The sequence below is a fragment of the Athene noctua genome, chromosome 9 (assembly GCF_965140245.1).
Source record: "Athene noctua chromosome 9, bAthNoc1.hap1.1, whole genome shotgun sequence".
NCBI lineage: Eukaryota > Metazoa > Chordata > Aves > Strigiformes > Strigidae > Athene > Athene noctua.
This window is the reverse complement of record NC_134045.1, coordinates 4843643-4848511: the sequence shown is the minus strand read 5'-3', so window position 1 is coordinate 4848511 and position 4869 is coordinate 4843643. Positions and strand designations below refer to the sequence as shown.

At 41.6% G+C, this 4869-nt stretch overlaps 1 protein-coding gene across 2 annotated transcripts in view; it reads right to left on the bottom strand.

Moving 5' to 3' along the window:
• RSPRY1 (ring finger and SPRY domain containing 1) overlaps positions 1-4869 on the bottom strand; it is a 39161-nt gene that overhangs the window by 33917 nt on the left and 375 nt on the right. The gene's annotated exons all lie outside the window — the stretch shown is intronic.

Genomic DNA, 4869 nt, shown 5'->3' with positions numbered 1-4869 from the left:
CTACCAGGAAGGCACACTGCAGGAGAGATCCCAGTGTTGAGCAAGCAATTGCGTGTAACACAAGTGCTTCTGTCAGCAGCAGAGCCATTGACTCCAGGTCTCACAGGTATCCTGCTCCTACCACTGAGCTGTGGTATTTCTTTGGTTTTTACAGTGTTTTAAAGCCTCTGCCTGTATGAAGAAACTCAGAGGAAGTTGGTCAATGGGTTTCAGAGCTCCCGTGGCTGAGAAGAGATGACTCGGACAAGCACATGAAGGTTAGGAAGCAGGCCAAAGTCTTCTATGTGTTTCACCAGATAGTCAGCAAATGGTTTAAACAAGAGTGTGTAACCAATTTAGTTTGTTATGACTGTGCATCAGAAAAGGTGGGAAGCTCAAAAACAATTTAAGAAGCTTTCAAGAAGCTGTAATGATATCAGGAACACAAAGTTACAGTTATCTGAGGCTTCTCCTACATAACTGAGGAATTTCAGGAGAATCAAGATAAACTGTTTTGATAATTATATGTAGATACTACTTCGCTAAATGTTCCAGAGGGGTAAAGCTCTAAAGAGAGAGCAACTTTCCTGTTGTTCAATTTTATTTTTTTTTTAAATGTTTCACTCCAGGACTGACACATTGACCTGAGTTTGAGTGCAAACACACACATCTCTTCACTCACCATTAGGCGAACATTTTTAAAAGCAGTGAAGAATTCTAAGCTTTTTCCATGCCACTAGGCAGAAAAAAAAAAAAAAGCATCAGCATACCTGATGGATTTTCTTTTTTCAATACCACTTTCTAGCAAGTCCCACTGTCTACAGGAAGGTGTAAGATACACACAAACAGCACAGCCTTCTGGCATGTAGTTTACTGGCTGTCCTCTAACCTATGATTCAAGCTATATTAATATATCAGTTTGTGCACATGCACTGAACCAAGCAATCCAAAAAACCAGGACAACACTTCAAATCAAAGTGTCCTCAACTCTTGTCCTTCTCCTCATGTCCAGTGAAACACCAAGATATTCAGAAACTTACAGCAAGAGTGGAGTTTCCTGTACCAAAAAAGCCTTAGAACAGAAGAAAAATAACTGCAGTTGCAAGTGCTCTGCATGCTTAGAAACGTAGAAACCACTGCTTCTCCAAGAGAAGAGATATAACAGGAAAAGGATGGATTTCTTGTCACTCATCATGGCGACTCATTGAACCCCCACTAATAAACATACATTAATAAACAAGGAACAGTACCTCACATCAGACATTGAACTGTCAGGTATCCCTAACGAATGGGCAAAACCTACCAAATACACAAAGCTCCCATGGCAGAGTTGTGCTTCTAATGCACAGCAGTGGTAGATCAAGGTATCAGGTAATTACAAGCACAGTTGAAGAAAGATGATGATGCACTGGTCAGTAACACAACCTTATGAGTCATGTGTGAACATTTGACTTATATAAGACCTCAGCAACATAATGAAGAATAGAAAAGCAAATAAGGATTGTGCTGGCAAAGCTGCTGCCATGCCATGCCAACTTTACAGTCACTACATACAAACCGGCAAGGGAAAACAAAATACATTGTCAGGACAAGGAAACACAAAGCACCAAACGACACAATTCTAATGAGATACTTGGAAGACAATGAATCCCAGCACAGCACCTCTGCCTGTACTACTTTGAATTTATTCCTTGCTTTAAAGTCTACTGAGCAATCAGGAGAGGAAAAAAAAAAAAAAAAAATCCAACAGTTTAAAATGCTGAACACAACATACTGACAATGGAGCAGAAGGGGACAAGCTTCATCACACTAGCTTGCCTTCAATTTACTACAACCTGCTGTCCCTGTGTCAAGAGGGAAACTGAACAGGGCACATGACAAGCCCTGCTCTATTTGTGAAGATACTGCCACATATCTAAGTGACTTAAAGTGACCAACAGGAGAGATTTCAAAATACAGTTATGTTGTCAGCTAGGGGAGATACTGATGTGAAAGGAAATTTGAACAAAGAAGTCTGAAGAGTAACAAGCCAGTAAGTGTTCCATGACAGATTGCCACCTCTACCACTAACTTAACTGCTTACACTACTAAATTTTATTCCTTGATTTTAACAAACAAACAAAAAGCTTGAGGGAAATGGACTTTGATATCATCTGATATCAATATATGAATTTATATATGAATATAAATATGAGAGATGTCTTATTTTATAGGAGGGAAACAAAATATTGTAAGTAATCTATTTCAGTTCATCCATTAGGCTCAGAGCAAATGAAACATGCTGAGAGCCAAGACATCCAATGTGAAAATACTGAAAACATACCAAGGAAGAGAGCACTGAGAAGTTATGCAGAAAACCATCACATCCCTTCTAAGAGGAGAAAAAAAAAAAGCATTAAGAAAAGCACAGAACAAGATAACAGAGAGATTAAGGGAGCCACCGAGTGATGACTGAAGTACAAGGCCAAAGAGCGGCTAACATGAAGTGCTGCAGTCAAATTCCATGTAGAGGATGCTGAAGGTAAACAAAAAGGAAAATTAAAAACTTCAAGGAAACCAACATTCCCACCTACCCAGAAGCACACACTGATATCACAGCTGAAGATAAGGGAGGCGTGTGGCTAGCTGAATTAGATGTATCAGCAATCTAAGAGTAGGTAAATAACCAAGACTCAGCTAACACTCAGCAACAGCAGGAGTAATGACAAGAGTTGTGCAGAATGTAAAACACTGGATTAAAATATTCTGGAGGAGCTTCCTACACAAGGGATTGAACAGAGGATACTGAAAACTTTCAGAGTTATCAGGAACCTCAAGAGAGTGTTTGGATGAAGAGGGAAGAGACAATGAGAAGCGATCATGTAGCTGCATTTGTGCTTCATGCACCTGAAAAAGAACATGCCAGGCAAAACACACAACCTATTCAACCAGACTTACAAACAAGACCAAATAGCAGAGATTGGGGCACAAAGCAGTAACAGTAATGTCATAAAGGAAGAGACACTGGAACGGGTGCCAGCAGGAGAAAGGACCTTTTTTGCTGACTGGGCTTCAGCAGAGAACAAAGACACATGCAAAAGCACTTGCAGAAGAATGGGCCAGATTGAGATCAATTCTTTGCATTTAGATAAATGCAAAATAAAAATACATCTAAGCATCCTAGACTCCTAAAATAATATGACAAGTTTTGAGAATGTACAATTCTCCAGAAATCCCAAGCCGAATACAGGAATCCAACAGGAGACAAGATGCGAGGGAGTATTTCAGATGGCTCGTAGGTGATGAGAACATCCACTGTTAAAAGATTTGTATAGTTTAGCAGGGCAATAGCAAAAATGTTAATACTGAGAAGTAAAAAGGGGAAGACTCACAGTTCACAAATGTATGTAGGTCTCCACACAACAATAACCTCATAGCACTGAGGGATGTATAGAAAGTTACAATTAAAGCAGAAGAACTGAACTGAGGACCAGCGTGAGGGAAAAAACCCAACAAAACAAATAAATGCATTCACTGCCAGACAAAGGACTGAAAAATTAAAAATCTGAGGCAAAGCTAGTGCTAAGTGGAAAAAAATCTCTTGCTTATGTTGAAGAAAACAAATATTGACACAGGCATAAAAGGAAAAGAACACCAAACACCAGCATTCAGAAAACTGCAGTATCTACAAGGCTGAATAAATTTAGAAAAGGCAGCTTTTATGTTCGTGCTTCCCCACGGACCAAAGTTCCACTGTGTGAGAAATACTGATAAATGCAGAGTAAGGACCAAAATGAACTCTGTGCTTGGGGTGGATACCGAGAGATTCAGACCAAGATTTTGCAATAACAAAACAGAAAATTAAAAACAAGATCACTACAGTAATTCTCAGGACCTACATTAAGACTCGACCCAGAAGGGACACTGAACCTACTACTGCTGCACAACAGAAGAGAAGAAACAGCAATATTAAAAAAAAAAAAGGAAAAATTAAGATATGCAAGATAGAAACAGTGATCATCAGGACAGAATCAAAGGGCTTAAACAAGAAATGCAGGCTTGATATAACACAAGCAGTGAGAGACCTGCTTCATAAGCACTGAACTAAGAGCAAAGTGTTACCACACTACTAGGAAAGGTGCCGCTGCCTAATCTATTGCCTAAGCATGCAGAACAAAAGATCTAGGTAAATAACTGCATTTGGTAGATCGCTACGTATCTTTATGCTTTTCCGTAAAAGAGAGAAAACCTGCTCTGCAGAAATATTTTCATGTTGAGAGTGGTAAACAGTTTTCATGATTCTTACTTTTTACATTAATACAAAAATATTCAAGAGCTCAGTAAAATTCTTCTGAGTGTTTCTGAGCTCCCAAAAGGTCCCAGAGCAGCATGTAATCTTGGTCCCTGCATACCAAGCCCCAACCCGCACCAAACCACTGTATAGCAAAGCCCTCGTTTTGCAAGTCATACAAGTACCGGGAAGATCTCCCAGCACCAGAGACTTGCAGTTGGAAAGTTGTAACACTTCACCGCCCAGAACACCAGCAGACTTGGGATGCCCCATTCCGGCAACTCCCCGTTTCATTTAAGTTTTGACGCTTTCTTTTCCAAGCTCCTAACTTTAAACCTGAGTCCAGCTCTTACCAGCTCCGAGGCCTCCACGCGCAGCACTGGGAGAGTCCAGCCTGTCAGCAGCCCAGCCGGACACTGGGCAAACGGGGCTGGATCGCGGCCACCCGCCTTTTTTCGCTGGTTGCCCTCCCTAGGGAGTACGGGTGACCCCGGTGGGGCAGCGCGCTCCTCCGAAAGCCAGGGGAGCACCTGCGCAAATAAGCAGCACCCGCGGGAGCGCGGGCCGCTGCCTGAGGCCGGCAGGGCTGCGCTGGCCCGGCCCCCCAGCCCCGCACCCGG